General features: G+C 36.9%; 6 non-coding genes across 6 annotated transcripts; all 6 read right to left on the reverse strand.

The window, feature by feature from the left end:
• Window positions 1-1079: 1079 nt before the first annotated feature.
• LOC140563175 (small nucleolar RNA U3) lies at window positions 1080-1293 on the reverse strand. The gene has a single exon (XR_011980394.1). It is a non-coding gene; the product is annotated as a small nucleolar RNA U3 (small nucleolar RNA).
• Window positions 1294-4733: 3440 nt separating this feature from the next.
• Window positions 4734-4947, reverse strand: LOC140563211 (small nucleolar RNA U3). The gene has a single exon (XR_011980430.1). It is a non-coding gene; the product is annotated as a small nucleolar RNA U3 (small nucleolar RNA).
• Window positions 4948-8398: 3451 nt separating this feature from the next.
• On the reverse strand, window positions 8399-8612 carry LOC140563215 (small nucleolar RNA U3). Its single transcript, XR_011980434.1, has one exon. It is a non-coding gene; the product is annotated as a small nucleolar RNA U3 (small nucleolar RNA).
• A 2660-nt stretch (window positions 8613-11272) lies between these two features.
• LOC140563233 (small nucleolar RNA U3) lies at window positions 11273-11486 on the reverse strand. Its single transcript, XR_011980452.1, has one exon. It is a non-coding gene; the product is annotated as a small nucleolar RNA U3 (small nucleolar RNA).
• Window positions 11487-14072: 2586 nt separating this feature from the next.
• LOC140563237 (small nucleolar RNA U3) lies at window positions 14073-14286 on the reverse strand. Its single transcript, XR_011980456.1, has one exon. It is a non-coding gene; the product is annotated as a small nucleolar RNA U3 (small nucleolar RNA).
• Window positions 14287-16873: 2587 nt separating this feature from the next.
• LOC140563219 (small nucleolar RNA U3) lies at window positions 16874-17087 on the reverse strand. The gene has a single exon (XR_011980438.1). It is a non-coding gene; the product is annotated as a small nucleolar RNA U3 (small nucleolar RNA).
• Window positions 17088-18772: the final 1685 nt, after the last annotated feature.

Consider the following 18772-nt stretch of genomic DNA (forward strand, 5'->3'; position numbering starts at 1 on the left):
TTTGGCTCTTTTATGATTTGTTTTCAACAATGGTGTCCTCCTTGGTCTTCTCCCATGAAGTCCACTTTGGCTCAAACAACGACGGATGGTGTGATCTGACACTGATGTTCCTTGAGCTTGAAGTTTACCTTTAATTTCTTTGGAAGTTTTTCTGGGCTCTTTTGTTACCATTTGTATTATCCCTCTCTTTGATTTGTCATCAATTTTCCTCCTAGGGCCACGTCCTGGGAAGTTGGCTACAGTCCCATGGATCTTAAATTTCTGTATAATATGTGCTTCTCAGTCACAGGAACATCAAACTGCTTGGAGATGATCTTATAACCTTTACCTTTAACATGATTGTCTATCATTTTATTTCTAATCTCCTGAGACAACTCTTCTCTTCTCTTCTCTTCTCTTCTCTTCTCTTGGTCCATGTTGAGTGTGGTACACACCCTGTCACTAAACAGCACAGTGACTACCTGTAGCCCTATATATAGGCCCACTGACTGATTACAAGATTGTAGACACCTGTGATGCTAATTAGTGGACACACCTTGATTTAACATGTCCCTTTGGTCACATTATTTTCAGGGGTACCATCATTTTTTGTCCAGGCCTCTTTCATGAGTTTACTTTTTAAAATAATTCTGTTGAAGCATGGTTCAAAACCAATGTCGCATTTTAATTTGTTCCTTTTCATAGAATTTTTTATTTATTATTATTTTTCTCAGATTCAAGTTATTTCTGTGACCATTGTGGGTTTTTCTTTCATTAACCGAGGGTACATGAGTGTTGTATCAACATTGATTCAACATCCATAGGTTTGCTGAGTTTGTGGGATGAGATCACATGTAAGCCACTTATATTAAGAGCAATATTTGTGCCACATTTGCTCGAATGTTTCAAGTGAAACACAGCGGACTTTTAAAACACACAGATCTTAAATAATTGAGCGTTAACCAATCCTGCAAACTCTTAAAAGTCAGACATAGAATCCATAACAACTGTAATTATCATCAGGTAGAGCTGAGGCATTTAACTAGTACTTAAAATACTTCAACAACACTTATTTTTGATCACCAGTAATTATAAGACTAACCACTCTGAACATGCACTCTTCCTCCCATACTCTATAAAGAGCAGAGAACGGTCATCAATGATAAAGGCCTTTGATGAATATCACAAGCCGATACCCGATTCGCGCTCAGAAGAGTGCATCGCTACTCGTCATCGTGGTTAGGGAGACGTAACACTTTCTAATCACACTTCCAAGTTAGGAACTATAGAAATGATCCCTGAAAGTATAGTCTTAACTTCACTCGGCGCTCGCTGCTCTACTACCTTAAATAACTACAACGCACGGAGACGGTGGACTGAGCGATTATACGTTGAGACACGCGTAGAGAAAGTTGAAGCAGTAAAAACGCCCCAGGAACGCGTAAAGATCAAAAATATCATAGACTGGAAAATTAAAAGCTACCGATTATAAATTAATATTATATTTAAATGCGACCAGAAAAAAAATCTTGTGGGTCAGCATTTCATAGACGTTATTCTGTATATAAACGTGTTTTGCTAAGTTATCTTACTTTTAATTAAATTAATTAGCAATAAAATGAGAAATAAGTTCTTTAAATATTTTTCATTATGTCACCTCCCAGAATGCTTTGCGCCGATAACCAAATGTCCCTGTTTTCATTGGTGCGTTATGTACGCAGCGGAAGCTCCCGTTTTTAAACGGTTTGATTTTAGTAAAATTCAGCACTGGGTAGAATATCACATGATCTCTCCTGTGTGTTTATTTCTGGATGTGTGAAAAATATACGAATGCTTTATTTTCATGTTGACGTGGTAAAATCAGAAACCTGAAAGCCGTCTCTTAAAACAGTCCCCGGGAAATCAGTCGCATGTTTCTAGTTCCGCCATGCTAAACTCTTCACCAGTGCGTCTGATCTTAGACAGCATCGTTAGATTTGCTTCGTTTGTAAAGCTCATGTCATGTTTAATGGTTTTAGTGCCAGCTGTGTAGAAAGGAGAATGATTATTTTACAGGGAAAGCGACACGAGGTTGTCTGTTGACTTCTAAACGAATTTGTTTCACAGCTTGTTCGTCTCTTCTGGACCAGTGTGAGAAAGAGCAACAGAAAGAAGATGATGCTTTCTTTTTTTCGTGGTCATTTAGTCAACCAGTCTGATTTCCTCAACCTAAACTAACCAGCTAGACCTCCAGTGTTGGTCCTACGTCCTCCTGAAGTGCACATTTCACACGTTTTTATTGTTTCAATGAATCGCCTCAACTCATCCATTCATAAGTATATTTTTGTAAATTTGTCTTTAAAAACAATCATCAGTAAAAACTACCATTTAAAAATTAATATTATGTCTTAATGTAAACAACTGTATGATATTTTGAGCCAGAATGACATATTTTGCATTTTACTTTGCATGAACATATTCTGCTAAACATGCCTCTTTCAATCATTATATAAAGACTATTGCACAGACAGTCACAGGAGAGACACTGAATAAAAAGAAATCGAACCCACCGGTTGGTTCCCAACAAATATTTCATCACTGTCAGACAAAACCTTGTTGCTCCATTTTTTTTTTGCACTATTTGAGATAATGTGAATCTAGTTGTTGTCCTTTACATTAGCTCAAAATGTCTTGATGAATGGACCAACAGAAATGCTCCAAAGGGATTTGGAATAACTTTTTACTTTGACTTCCGTTGAAAATTAGTGAAAATTAGATGAAGTTGCCATCTTTGAGAAACAGTGACTATATAAACATTCCTTACACCTTTAGACTGCCCAGTGAGTAGTGAACTGATATTGACATCATACACACATGGACAAAATTGTTGGTACCCCTCGGTTTATGAAAGAAAAACTCACAATGGTCACAGAAATAACTTGAATCTGAAAAAAGTAATAATAAATAAAAATTCTATGAAAATGAACAAATGAAAATCTGACATTGCTTTTCAACCCTGCTTCAACAGAGTTATTAAAGAAAATAAACTCATAAAACAGGTCTGGACAAAAAATTATGGTACCATTAACTAAATATTTTGTTGCACAACATTTTGAGGTAGTGACTGCAATTAAACGATTCCTGTAACTGTCAATGAGACTTCTGCACCTCTCAGCAGGTATTTTGGCCGACTCCTCATGAGCAAACTGCTCCAGTTGTCTCAGGTTTGAAGGGTGCTTTTTTCAGCTCCTTCCAAAGATGCTCAATAGGATTTAGGTCAGGGCTCATGCAAGGCCACTTCAGAATAGTCCAATGTTTTCCTCTTAGCCATTCTTGCGTTTTTAGCTGCGTGTTTTGGGTCATTTATCCTGTTGCAAGATCCATGACCTGCGACTGAGACCAAGCATTCTTACACTGGGCAGCACATTTCTCTCTAGAATCCCTTGATAGTCTTGAGATTTCATTGTACCCTGCACAGATTCAAGACACCCTGTGCCAGATGCAGCAAAGCAGCCACAGAACATAACAGAGCCTCCTCCATGTTTCACAGTAGGGACAGTGTTCTTTTCTTGATATGCTTCATTTTTCCATCTGTGAACATAGAGCTGATGTGCCTTGGCAAAAAGTTCCATCTGTCCATAGGACATTTTCCCAGAAGCTTTGGAGCTTGTCAACATGTGGTTTGGCAAATTCCAGTCTGGCTCTTTTATGATTTGTTTTCAACAATGGTGTCCTCCTTGGTCTTCTCCCATGAAGTCCACTTTGGCTCAAACAACGACGGATGGTGTGATCTGACACTGATGTTCCTTGAGCTTGAAGTTTACCTTTAATTTCTTTGGAAGTTTTTCTGGGCTCTTTTGTTACCATTTGTATTATCCCTCTCTTTGATTTGTCATCAATTTTCCTCCTAGGGCCACGTCCTGGAGGGTTGGCTACAGTCCCATGGATCTTAAATTTCTGTATAATATGTGCTTCTCAGTCACAGGAACATCAAACTGCTTGGAGATGATCTTATAACCTTTACCTTTAACATGATTGTCTATCATTTTATTTCTAATCTCCTGAGACAACTCTTCTCTTCTCTTCTCTTCTCTTCTCTTCTCTTGGTCCATGTTGAGTGTGGTACACACCCTGTCACTAAACAGCACAGTGACTACCTGTAGCCCTATATATAGGCCCACTGACTGATTACAAGATTGTAGACACCTGTGATGCTAATTAGTGGACACACCTTGATTTAACATGTCCCTTTGGTCACATTATTTTCAGGGGTACCATCATTTTTTGTCCAGGCCTCTTTCATGAGTTTACTTTTTAAAATAATTCTGTTGAAGCATGGTTCAAAACCAATGTCGCATTTTAATTTGTTCCTTTTCATAGAATTTTTTATTTATTATTATTTTTCTCAGATTCAAGTTATTTCTGTGACCATTGTGGGTTTTTCTTTCATTAACCGAGGGTACATGAGTGTTGTATCAACATTGATTCAACATCCATAGGTTTGCTGAGTTTGTGGGATGAGATCACATGTAAGCCACTTATATTAAGAGCAATATTTGTGCCACATTTGCTCGAATGTTTCAAGTGAAACACAGCGGACTTTTAAAACACACAGATCTTAAATAATTGAGCGTTAACCAATCCTGCAAACTCTTAAAAGTCAGACATAGAATCCATAACAACTGTAATTATCATCAGGTAGAGCTGAGGCATTTAACTAGTACTTAAAATACTTCAACAACACTTATTTTTGATCACCAGTAATTATAAGACTAACCACTCTGAACATGCACTCTTCCTCCCATACTCTATAAAGAGCAGAAAACGGTCATCAATGATAAAGGCCTTTGATGAATATCACAAGCCGATACCCGATTCGCGCTCAGAAGAGTGCATCGCTACTCGTCATCGTGGTTAGGGAGACGTAACACTTTCTAATCACACTTCCAAGTTAGGAACTATAGAAATGATCCCTGAAAGTATAGTCTTAACTTCACTCGGCGCTCGCTGCTCTACTACCTTAAATAACTACAACGCACGGAGACGGTGGACTGAGCGATTATACGTTGAGACACGCGTAGAGAAAGTTGAAGCAGTAAAAACGCCCCAGGAACGCGTAAAGATCAAAAATATCATAGACTGGAAAATTAAAAGCTACCGATTATAAATTAATATTATATTTAAATGCGACCAGAAAAAAAATCTTGTGGGTCAGCATTTCATAGACGTTATTCTGTATATAAACGTGTTTTGCTAAGTTATCTTACTTTTAATTAAATTAATTAGCAATAAAATGAGAAATAAGTTCTTTAAATATTTTTCATTATGTCACCTCCCAGAATGCTTTGCGCCGATAACCAAATGTCCCTGTTTTCATTGGTGCGTTATGTACGCAGCGGAAGCTCCCGTTTTTAAACGGTTTGATTTTAGTAAAATTCAGCACTGGGTAGAATATCACATGATCTCTCCTGTGTGTTTATTTCTGGATGTGTGAAAAATATACGAATGCTTTATTTTCATGTTGACGTGGTAAAATCAGAAACCTGAAAGCCGTCTCTTAAAACAGTCCCCGGGAAATCAGTCGCATGTTTCTAGTTCCGCCATGCTAAACTCTTCACCAGTGCGTCTGATCTTAGACAGCATCGTTAGATTTGCTTCGTTTGTAAAGCTCATGTCATGTTTAATGGTTTTAGTGCCAGCTGTGTAGAAAGGAGAATGATTATTTTACAGGGAAAGCGACACGAGGTTGTCTGTTGACTTCTAAACGAATTTGTTTCACAGCTTGTTCGTCTCTTCTGGACCAGTGTGAGAAAGAGCAACAGAAAGAAGATGATGCTTTCTTTTTTTCGTGGTCATTTAGTCAACCAGTCTGATTTCCTCAACCTAAACTAACCAGCTAGACCTCCAGTGTTGGTCCTACGTCCTCCTGAAGTGCACATTTCACACGTTTTTATTGTTTCAATGAATCGCCTCAACTCATCCATTCATAAGTATATTTTTGTAAATTTGTCTTTAAAAACAATCATCAGTAAAAACTACCATTTAAAAATTAATATTATGTCTTAATGTAAACAACTGTATGATATTTTGAGCCAGAATGACATATTTTGCATTTTACTTTGCATGAACATATTCTGCTAAACATGCCTCTTTCAATCATTATATAAAGACTATTGCACAGACAGTCACAGGAGAGACACTGAATAAAAAGAAATCGAACCCACCGGTTGGTTCCCAACAAATATTTCATCACTGTCAGACAAAAACCTTGTTGCTCCATTTTTTTTTTGCACTATTTGAGATAATGTGAATCTAGTTGTTGTCCTTTACATTAGCTCAAAATGTCTTGATGAATGGACCAACAGAAATGCTCCAAAGGGATTTGGAATAACTTTTTACTTTGACTTCCGTTGAAAATTAGTGAAAATTAGATGAAGTTGCCATCTTTGAGAAACAGTGACTATATAAACATTCCTTACACCTTTAGACTGCCCAGTGAGTAGTGAACTGATATTGACATCATACACACATGGACAAAATTGTTGGTACCCCTCGGTTTATGAAAGAAAAACTCACAATGGTCACAGAAATAACTTGAATCTGAAAAAAGTAATAATAAATAAAAATTCTATGAAAATGAACAAATGAAAATCTGACATTGCTTTTCAACCCTGCTTCAACAGAGTTATTAAAGAAAATAAACTCATAAAACAGGTCTGGACAAAAAATTATGGTACCATTAACTAAATATTTTGTTGCACAACATTTTGAGGTAGTGACTGCAATTAAACGATTCCTGTAACTGTCAATGAGACTTCTGCACCTCTCAGCAGGTATTTTGGCCGACTCCTCATGAGCAAACTGCTCCAGTTGTCTCAGGTTTGAAGGGTGCTTTTTTCAGCTCCTTCCAAAGATGCTCAATAGGATTTAGGTCAGGGCTCATGCAAGGCCACTTCAGAATAGTCCAATGTTTTCCTCTTAGCCATTCTTGCGTTTTTAGCTGCGTGTTTTGGGTCATTTATCCTGTTGCAAGATCCATGACCTGCGACTGAGACCAAGCATTCTTACACTGGGCAGCACATTTCTCTCTAGAATCCCTTGATAGTCTTGAGATTTCATTGTACCCTGCACAGATTCAAGACACCCTGTGCCAGATGCAGCAAAGCAGCCACAGAACATAACAGAGCCTCCTCCATGTTTCACAGTAGGGACAGTGTTCTTTTCTTGATATGCTTCATTTTTCCATCTGTGAACATAGAGCTGATGTGCCTTGGCAAAAAGTTCCATCTGTCCATAGGACATTTTCCCAGAAGCTTTGGAGCTTGTCAACATGTGGTTTGGCAAATTCCAGTCTGGCTCTTTTATGATTTGTTTTCAACAATGGTGTCCTCCTTGGTCTTCTCCCATGAAGTCCACTTTGGCTCAAACAACGACGGATGGTGTGATCTGACACTGATGTTCCTTGAGCTTGAAGTTTACCTTTAATTTCTTTGGAAGTTTTTCTGGGCTCTTTTGTTACCATTTGTATTATCCCTCTCTTTGATTTGTCATCAATTTTCCTCCTAGGGCCACGTCCTGGGAAGTTGGCTACAGTCCCATGGATCTTAAATTTCTGTATAATATGTGCTTCTCAGTCACAGGAACATCAAACTGCTTGGAGATGATCTTATAACCTTTACCTTTAACATGATTGTCTATCATTTTATTTCTAATCTCCTGAGACAACTCTTCTCTTCTCTTCTCTTCTCTTCTCTTCTCTTCTCTTCTCTTGGTCCATGTTGAGTGTGGTACACACCCTGTCACTAAACAGCACAGTGACTACCTGTAGCCCTATATATAGGCCCACTGACTGATTACAAGATTGTAGACACCTGTGATGCTAATTAGTGGACACACCTTGATTTAACATGTCCCTTTGGTCACATTATTTTCAGGGGTACCATCATTTTTTGTCCAGGCCTCTTTCATGAGTTTACTTTTTAAAATAATTCTGTTGAAGCATGGTTCAAAACCAATGTCGCATTTTAATTTGTTCCTTTTCATAGAATTTTTTATTTATTATTATTTTTCTCAGATTCAAGTTATTTCTGTGACCATTGTGGGTTTTTCTTTCATTAACCGAGGGTACATGAGTGTTGTATCAACATTGATTCAACATCCATAGGTTTGCTGAGTTTGTGGGATGAGATCACATGTAAGCCACTTATATTAAGAGCAATATTTGTGCCACATTTGCTCGAATGTTTCAAGTGAAACACAGCGGACTTTTAAAACACACAGATCTTAAATAATTGAGCGTTAACCAATCCTGCAAACTCTTAAAAGTCAGACATAGAATCCATAACAACTGTAATTATCATCAGGTAGAGCTGAGGCATTTAACTAGTACTTAAAATACTTCAACAACACTTATTTTTGATCACCAGTAATTATAAGACTAACCACTCTGAACATGCACTCTTCCTCCCATACTCTATAAAGAGCAGAGAACGGTCATCAATGATAAAGGCCTTTAATGAATATCACAAGCCGATACCCGATTCGCGCTCAGAAGAGTGCATCGCTACTCGTCATCGTGGTTAGGGAGACGTAACACTTTCTAATCACACTTCCAAGTTAGGAACTATAGAAATGATCCCTGAAAGTATAGTCTTAACTTCTCTCGGCGCTCGCTGCTCTACTACCTTAAATAACTACAACGCACGGAGACGGTGGACTGAGTGATTATACGTTGAGACACGCGTAGAGAAAGTTGAAGCAGTAAAAACGCCCCAGGAACGCGTAAAGATCAAAAATATCATAGACTGGAAAATTAAAAGCTACCGATTATAAATTAATATTATATTTAAATGCGACCAGAAGAAAAATCTTGTGGGTCAGCATTTCATAGACGTTATTCTGTATATAAACGTGTTTTGCTAAGTTATCTTACTTTTAATTAAATTAATTAGCAATAAAATGAGAAATAAGTTCTTTAAATATTTTTCATTATGTCACCTCCCAGAATGCTTTGCGCCGATAACCAAATGTCCCTGTTTTCATTGGTGCGTTATGTACGCAGCGGAAGCTCCCGTTTTTAAACGGTTTGATTTTAGTAAAATTCAGCACTGGGTAGAATATCACATGATCTCTCCTGTGTGTTTATTTCTGGATGTGTGAAAAATAAACGAATGCTTTATTTTCATGTTGACGTGGTAAAATCAGAAACCTGAAAGCCGTCTCTTAAAACAGTCCCCGGGAAATCAGTCGCATGTTTCTAGTTCCGCCATGCTGTATGGGAGCCAATGGGAGACAAAAATGCATTACAGTAATCTAGACTTGAGGTAATAAAAGCATGTACTAGCTTTTCTGCGTCCTGTAGAGATAAGGAGTTTCTTAGTTTGGCAATGTTTCTAAGCTGCATAAAGGCTGTCCTACTAATATTGACTATATGTTGCTCAAATGTTAAATCTGAGTCGAATGTGACACCAATTTTTAGCTGCTAAATCGGGAATAATAGTAACATCAGCCAAGTCTAACATTAAGTCGGATAGTTCATTTCTAGTGTCTTTTGGACCCAAAAGAAGAACCTCGGTTTTGTCATTGTTAAGTAGAAGGAAGTTATGTGACATCCAGAGTTTTATATCCTTTACACAGTCCTCCATTTTCTGTAATCTAAATTTATCGTCAGGTTTGGCTGATATATAGAGCTGTGTGTCATCTGCATAAAAATGGAAATTAACGCCATATCTTCTTATAACTGAGCCCAGTGGTAACATGTATAATATAAATAACAGCGGTCCTAAAATTGAGCCTTGCGGAACTCCATATCTTACTTCTGTGTAATTTGAAGATAAATCTTTTATCTTTACGAACTGATAGCATCCCGTTAGATATGATTTGAACCACGATAGAGCTGTTCCTGTGAGCCCTATTACTATCAACCCTATCATAATAAATGTCAGACAAAAACCTTGTAGCTCCATTTTTTCCATTTTTTATTTTACACTATTTGAGATAATGTGAATCTAGTAGTTGTTCTTTACTTTAGCTCAAAATGTCTTGATGACAGGACCAACAGAAATGCTCCAAAGGGATTTGGAATAACTTTTTACATCAAAAATGGCAACTTCATCTAATTTTCAATGGAATTCACCATTGAAAATTAGATGAAGTTGCCATTTTTGAGAAACAGTGGCTATATAAACATTCCTTACACCTTTAGACTGCCCAGTGAATACTGAACTGCTATTGACATCATACACACGTGGACAAAATTGTTGGTACCCCTCAGTTTATGAAAGAAAAACTCAAAAAGGTAACAGAAATAACCTGAATCTGACAAAAGTAATAATAAATAAAAATTCTGTAAAAATGAACAAATGAAAATCGGACATTGCTTTTTAACCATGCTTCAACAGAATTATTTTTAAAAATAAACTCGTAAAACAGGCCTGGACAGAAATTATGGTACCCTTAATTAAATATTTTGTTGCACAACCTTTTGAGGTAGTCACTGCAATCAAACGATTCCTGTAACTGTCAATGGGACTTCTGCACCTCTCAGCAGGTATTCTGGCCCACTCCTCATGAGCAAACTGCTCCAGTTGTGTCAGGTTTGAAGGGTGTCTTTTCCAGATGGCATGTTTCAGCTCCTTCCAAAGATGCTCAATAGGATTTAGGTCAGGGCTCATAGAAGGCCATTTCATGTTTTCCTTTCAGCCATTCTTGTGTTTTTAGCTGTTCGTTTTGGGTCATTATCCCGTTGCAAGACCCATGCCCTGTGACTGAGAGTAAGCCTTCTGACACTGGGCAGCACATTTCTCTCTAGAATCCCTTGATAGTCTTGAGATTTCATTGTACCCTGCACAGATTCAAGACACCCTGTGCCAGATGCAGCAAAGCAGCCCCAGAACATAACAGAGCCTCCTCCATGTTTCATGCACGTTGCTCTTAAGAGAGAGAGGAAAGACAACACATTGAACTGATATTGAAATCAAACATGAGCGTCGTTTCAACATTGACTCGACGTCCACAGGTTTTCGGGATGTTTGTGGGATGAGATCACATGGAAACCACTTAAATTCAGAGCAATATTTGTCCCATTTTGCTTGAATTTTTCAAACTCAAGGACTTTTGTAATATATTGCTTTTAAGTAACTCAGCAGTAAACAGCCTTGTAAACTCATTTAAACATCGATAAACAAAGACAATAAATCAGACCATCATCAGATATAGATGTATTACTTGCTTAGAACATGAATAAGTCAAACTAAAATGACTTAAAAAATAGTAAGTTTCACCTTCTTTTAGTTCACCAGAAATTATAAGACTAACCACTCTGAACATGCACTCATCCTCCCATACTCTATAAAGAGCAGAGAACGGTCATCAATGATAAAGGCCTTTGATGAAGATCACAAGCCGATACCCGATTCGCGCTCAGAAGAGTGCATCGCTACTCGTCATCGTGGTTAGGGAGACGTAACACTTTCTAATCACACTTCCAAGTTAGGAACTATAGAAATGATCCCTGAAAGTATAGTCTTAACTTCTCTCGGCGCTCGCTGCTCCACTACCTTAAATAACGCCAACGCACGGAGACGGTGGACTGAGCGATTATACGTTGAGACACGCGTAGAGAAAGTTGAAGCAGTAAAAACGCCCCAGGAACGCGTAAAGATCAAAAATATCATAGACTGGAAAATTAAAAGCTACCGATTATAAATTAATATTATATTTAAATGCGACCAGAAGAAAAATCTTGTGGGTCAGCATTTCATAGACGTTATTCTGTATATAAACGTGTTTTGCTTCATTATCCTTCTCTTTATAAAACTAATTTGCAATAAAAAGAGAAAAAACGTTTTTTACATATTTAAATGTTGTCACATCCCAGAATACTTTGCGCTGATAACCAAATGTCCCGTTTTTAAACGGTTTCAGTTTAAGGAGAGTTTCAGTACAAATTCAGCACTGGGTAGAATATCACATGCTGTCTCCTGTGTGTTTATTTCTGGATGTGTGAAAAATATACGAATGCTTTATTTTCATGTTGACGTGGTAAAATCAGAAACCTGAAAGCCGTCTCTTAAAACAGTCCCCGGGAAATCAGTCGCATGTTTCTAGTTCCGCAATGCTAAACTCTTCACCAGTGCGTCTGTTAAACAGCATCGTTAGATTTGCTTCGTTTGTAAAGCTCATGTCATGTTTAATGGTTTTAGTGCCAGCTGTGTAGAAAGGAGAATGATTATTTTACAGGGAAAGCGACACGAGGTTGTCTGTTGACTTCTAAACGAATTTGTTTCACAGCTTGTTCGTCTCTTCTGGACCAGTGTGAGAAAGAGCAACAGAAAGAAGATGATGCTTTCTTTTTTTCGTGGTCATTTAGTCAACCAGTCTGATTTCCTCAACCTAAACTAACTTCTACACGGTTTTATTGTTTCAATGAATCGCCTCAACTCATCCATTCTTAAGTATATTTTTTGTAAATTTGTCTTTAAATCATCTTTATATACCACTATTGTTGTGTCTACTGTTGTTAAAATTAATGTGGTAATTTTAATTATTGTTATTCTTGTGGTTATTGTCACTGTTGTAATTCTTTGGCACAATTGTACTCATTACAGTCACACTAAGGAAGCCACACTGAATCTGACAGAATGAGACAGAGGGATATATATTGTTTGATTTTTAGGCAAAATCAACCTTTTTATTTATAAGTATAATTTTGTAAATTGTAAATGTTTAGGATGGTTCAGACCAGTTATGCAACTTTATCTAAGTTTATTTTAGTTTTGAAACAAAAGAAAGCAAAGGTTGGCAATTTCAGAAACCCCTAAACATAACTCTACTAAACTACCAATAACATGAACCTATTAGGTGATACGAAATAAAAACTACCATTTATAAATTAATATTATGTCTTAATGTGAAGAAATGTATAATATTTTGGGCGAGAATGACATATTTTGCATTTTACTTTACAGTGACTATATAAACATTCCTTGCACCTTTAGACTGCCCAGTGAGTACTGAACTGATATTGAAATTATACACACGTGGACAAAATTGTTGGTACCCCTTGGTTAATGAAATAAAAACTCACCATGGTCACAGAAATAACTTAAATCTGACAAAAGTAATAATAAATAGAAATTCTATGAAAATGAACAAATGAAAATCTGACATTGCTTTTCAACCATGCTTCATCAGAATTATAAAAAAAATAATAAACTCATAAAACAGGTCTGGATAAAAAAAATTGATGGTACCCTTAACTAAATATTTTGTTGCACAACCTTTTGAGGTAGTCACTGCAATCAAACGATTCCTGTAACTGTCAATGAGACTTCTGCACCACTCAGCAGGTATTTTGGCCCACTCCTCATGAGCAAACTGCTCCAGTTGTGTCAGGTTTGAAGGGTGTCTTTTCCAGATGGCATGTTTCAGCTCCTTCCAAAGATGCTCAATAGGATTTAGGTCAGGGCTCATAGAAGGCCATTTCATGTTTTCCTTTCAGCCATTCTTGTGTTTTTAGCTGTTCGTTTTGGGTCATTATCCCGTTGCAAGACCCATGCCCTGCGACTGAGAGTAAGCCTTCTGACACTGGGCAGCACATTTCTCTCTAGAATCCCTTGATAGTCTTGAGATTTCATTGTACCCTGCACAGATTCAAGACACCCTGTGCCAGATGCAGCAAAGCAGCCCCAGAACATAACAGAGCCTCCTCCATGTTTCATGCACGTTGCTCTTAAGAGAGAGAGGAAAGACAACACATTGAACTGATATTGAAATCAAACATGAACGTCGTTTCAACATTGACTCGACGTCCACAGGTTTTCGGGATGTTTGTGGGATGAGATCACATGGAAACCACTTAAATTCAGAGCAATATTTGTCCCATTTTGCTTGAATGTTTCAAACTTAAGGACTTTTGTAATATATTGCTTTTAAGTAACTCAGCAGTAAGCAGCCTTGTAAACTCATTTAAACATCTATAAACAAAGACAATAAATCAGACCATCATCAGATATAGATGTATTACTTGCTTAGAACATGATAAAGACAAACCAAAATGACTTAAAAAAAAGCAAGTTTCATCTTCTTTTAGTTTACCAGAAATTATAATGGTAACCACTCTGAACATGCACTCTTCCTCCCATATTCTATAAAGAGCAGAGAACGGTCATCAATGATAAAGGCCTTTGATGAAGATCACAAGCCGATACCCGATTCGCGCTCAGAAGAGCGCATCGCTACTCGTCATCGTGGTTAGGGAGACGTAACACTTTCTAATCACACTTCCAAGTTAGGAACTATAGAAATGATCCCTGAAAGTATAGTCTTAACTTCTCTCGGCGCTCGCTGCTCCACTACCTTAAATAACGCCAACGCACGGAGACGGTGGACTGAGCGATTATACGTTGAGACACGCGTAGAGAAAGTTGAAGCAGTAAAAACGCCCCAGGAACGCGTAAAGATCAAAAATATCATAGACTGGAAAATTAAAAGCTACCGATTATAAATTGATATTATATTTAAATGCGACCAGAAGAAAAATCTTGTGGGTCAGCATTTCATAGACGTTATTCTGTATATAAACGTGTTTTGCTTCATTATCCTTCTCTTTATAAAACTAATTTGCAATAAAAAGAGAAAAAACGTTTTTTACATATTTAAATGTTGTCACATCCCAGAATACTTTGCGCTGATAACCAAATGTCCCGTTTTTAAACGGTTTCAGTTTAAGGAGAGTTTCAGTACAAATTCAGCACTGGGTAGAATATCACATGCTGTCTCCTGTGTGTTTATTTCTGGATGTGTGAAAAATATACGAATGCTTTATTTTCATGTTGACGTGGTAAAATCAGAAACCTGAAAGCCGTCTCTTAAAACAGTCCCCGGGAAATCAGTCGCATGTTTCTAGTTCCGCAATGCTAAACTCTTCACCAGTGCGTCTGTTAAACAGCATCGTTAGATTTGCTTCGTTTGTAAAGCTCATGTCATGTTTAATGGTTTTAGTGCCAGCTGTGTAGAAAGGAGAATGATTATTTTACAGGGAAAGCGACACGAGGTTGTCTGTTGACTTCTAAACGAATTTGTTTCACAGCTTGTTCGTCTCTTCTGGACCAGTGTGAGAAAGAGCAACAGAAAGAAGATGATGCTTTCTTTTTTTCGTGGTCATTTAGTCAACCAGTCTGATTTCCTCAACCTAAACTAACTTCTACACGGTTTTATTGTTTCAATGAATCGCCTCAACTCATCCATTCTTAAGTATATTTTTTGTAAATTTGTCTTTAAATCATCTTTATATACCACTATTGTTGTGTCTACTGTTGTTAAAATTAATGTGGTAATTTTAATTATTGTTATTCTTGTGGTTATTGTCACTGTTGTAATTCTTTGGCACAATTGTACTCATTACAGTCACACTAAGGAAGCCACACTGAATCTGACAGAATGAGACAGAGGGATATATATTGTTTGATTTTTAGGCAAAATCAACCTTTTTATTTATAAGTATAATTTTGTAAATTGTAAATGTTTAGGATGGTTCAGACCAGTTATGCAACTTTATCTAAGTTTATTTTAGTTTTGAAACAAAAGAAAGCAAAGGTTGGCAATTTCAGAAACCCCTAAACATAACTCTACTAAACTACCAATAACATGAACCTATTAGGTGATACGAAATAAAAACTACCATTTATAAATTAATATTATGTCTTAATGTGAAGAAATGTATAATATTTTGGGCGAGAATGACATATTTTGCATTTTACTTTACAGTGACTATATAAACATTCCTTGCACCTTTAGACTGCCCAGTGAGTACTGAACTGATATTGAAATTATACACACGTGGACAAAATTGTTGGTACCCCTTGGTTAATGAAATAAAAACTCACCATGGTCACAGAAATAACTTAAATCTGACAAAAGTAATAATAAATAGAAATTCTATGAAAATGAACAAATGAAAATCTGTCATTGCTTTTCAACCATGCTTCATCAGAATTATAAAAAAAATAATAAACTCATAAAACAGGTCTGGATAAAAAAAATTGATGGTACCTTTAACTAAATATTTTGTTGCACCACCTTTTGAAGTAGTCACTGCAATCAAACGATTCCTGTAACTGTCAATGAGACTTCTGCACCACTCAGCAGGTATTTTGGCCCACTCCTCATGAGCAAACTGCTCCAGTTGTGTCAGGTTTGAAGGGTGTCTTTTCCAGATGGCATGTTTCAGCTCCTTCCAAAGATGCCCAATAGGATTTAGGTCAGGGCTCATAGAAGGCCATTTCATGTTTTCCTTTCAGCCATTCTTGTGTTTTTAGCTGTTCGTTTTGGGTCATTATCCCGTTGCAAGACCCATGCCCTGCGACTGAGAGTAAGCCTTCTGACACTGGGCAGCACATTTCTCTCTAGAATCCCTTGATAGTCTTGAGATTTCATTGTACCCTGCACAGATTCAAGACACCCTGTGCCAGATGCAGCAAAGCAGCCCCAGAACATAACAGAGCCTCCTCCATGTTTCATGCACGTTGCTCTTAAGAGAGAGAGGAAAGACAACACATTGAACTGATATTGAAATCAAACATGAGCGTCGTTTCAACATTGACTCGACGTCCACAGGTTTTCGGGATGTTTGTGGGATGAGATCACATGGAAACCACTTAAATTCAGAGCAATATTTGTCCCATTTTGCTTGAATTTTTCAAACTTAAGGACTTTTGTAATATATTGCTTTTAAGTAACTCAGCAGTAAACAGCCTTGTAAACTCATTTAAACATCTATAAACAAAGACAATAAATCAGACCATCATCAGATATAGATGTATTACTTGCTTAGAACATGAATAAGTCAAACCAAAATGACTCAAAAAAAAAGCAAGTTTCATCTTCTTTTAGTTCACCAGAAATTATAATGCTAACCACTCTGAACATGCTCTCTTCCTCCCATACTCTATAAAGAGCAGAGAACGGTCATCAATGATAAAGGCCTTTGATGAAGATCACAAGCCGATACCCGATTCGCGCTCAGAAGAGCGCATCGCTACTCGTCATCGTGGTTAGGGAGACGTAACACTTTCTAATCACACTTCCAAGTTAGGAACTATAGAAATGATCCCTGAAAGTATAGTCTTAACTTCTCTCGGCGCTCGCTGCTCCACTACCTTAAATAACGCCAACGCACGGAGACGGTGGACTGAGCGATTATACGTTGAGACACGCGTAGAGAAAGTTGAAGCAGTAAAAACGCCCCAGGAACGCGTAAAGATCAAAAATATCATAGACTGGAAAATTAAAAGCTACCGATTATAAATTGATATTATATTTAAATGCGACCAGAAGAAAAATCTTGTGGGTCAGCATTTCATAGACGTTATTCTGTATATAAACGTGTTTTGCTTCATTATCCTTCTCTTTATAAAACTAATTTGCAATAAAAAGAGAAAAAACGTTTTTTACATATTTAAATGTTGTCACATCCCAGAATACTTTGCGCTGATAACCAAATGTCCCGTTTTTAAACGGTTTCAGTTTAAGGAGAGTTTCAGTACAAATTCAGCACTGGGTAGAATATCACATGCTGTCTCCTGTGTGTTTATTTCTGGATGTGTGAAAAATATACGAATGCTTTATTTTCATGTTGACGTGGTAAAATCAGAAACCTGAAAGCCGTCTCTTAAAACAGTCCCCGGGAAATCAGTCGCATGTTTCTAGTTCCGCCATGCTAAACTCTTCACCAGTGCGTCTGATCTTAGACAGCATCGTTAGATTTGCTTCGTTTGTAAAGCTCATGTCATGTTTAATGGTTTTAGTGCCAGCTGTGTAGAAAGGAGAATGATTATTTCTACAGGGAAAGCGACACGAGGTTGTCTGTTGACTTCTAAACGAATTTGTTTCACAGCTTGTTCGTCTCTTCTGGACCAGTGTGAGAAAGAGCAACAGAAAGAAGATGATGCTTTCTTTTTTTCGTGGTCATTTAGTCAACCAGTCTGATTTCCTCAACCTAAACTAACTTCTACACGGTTTTATTGTTTCAATGAATCGCCTCAACTCATCCATTCATAAGTATATTTTTTGTAAATTTGTCTTTAAATCATCTTTATATACCACTATTGTTGTGTCTACTGTTGTTAAAATTAATGTGGTAATTTTAATTATTGTTATTCTTGTGGTTATTGTCACTGTTGTAATTCTTTGGCACAATTGTACTCATTACAGTCACACTAAGGAAGCCACACTGAATCTGACAGAATGAGACAGAGGGATATATATTGTTTGATTTTTAGGCAAAATCAACCTTTTTATTTATAAGTATAATTTTGTAAATTGTAAATGTTTAGGATGGTTCAGACCAGTTATGCAACTTTATCTAAGTTTATTTTAGTTTTGAAACAAAAGAAAGCAAAGGTTGGCAATTTCAGAAACCCCTAAACATAACTCTACTAAACTACCAATAACATGAACCTATTAGGTGATACGAAATAAAAACTACCATTTATAAATTAATATTATGTCTTAATGTGAAGAAATGTATAATATTTTGGGCGAGAATGACATATTTTGCATTTTACTTTACAGTGACTATATAAACATTCCTTGCACCTTTAGACTGCCCAGTGAGTACTGAACTGATATTGAAATTATACACACGTGGACAAAATTGTTGGTACCCCTTGGTTAATGAAATAAAAACTCACCATGGTCACAGAAATAACTTAAATCTGACAAAAGTAATAATAAATAGAAATTCTATGAAAATGAACAAATGAAAATCTGTCATTGCTTTTCAACCATGCTTCATCAGAATTATAAAAAAAAT

The sequence above is a fragment of the Salminus brasiliensis genome, chromosome 9 (genome assembly GCF_030463535.1).
Source record: "Salminus brasiliensis chromosome 9, fSalBra1.hap2, whole genome shotgun sequence".
In the NCBI taxonomy this organism is placed as follows: domain Eukaryota; kingdom Metazoa; phylum Chordata; class Actinopteri; order Characiformes; family Bryconidae; genus Salminus; species Salminus brasiliensis.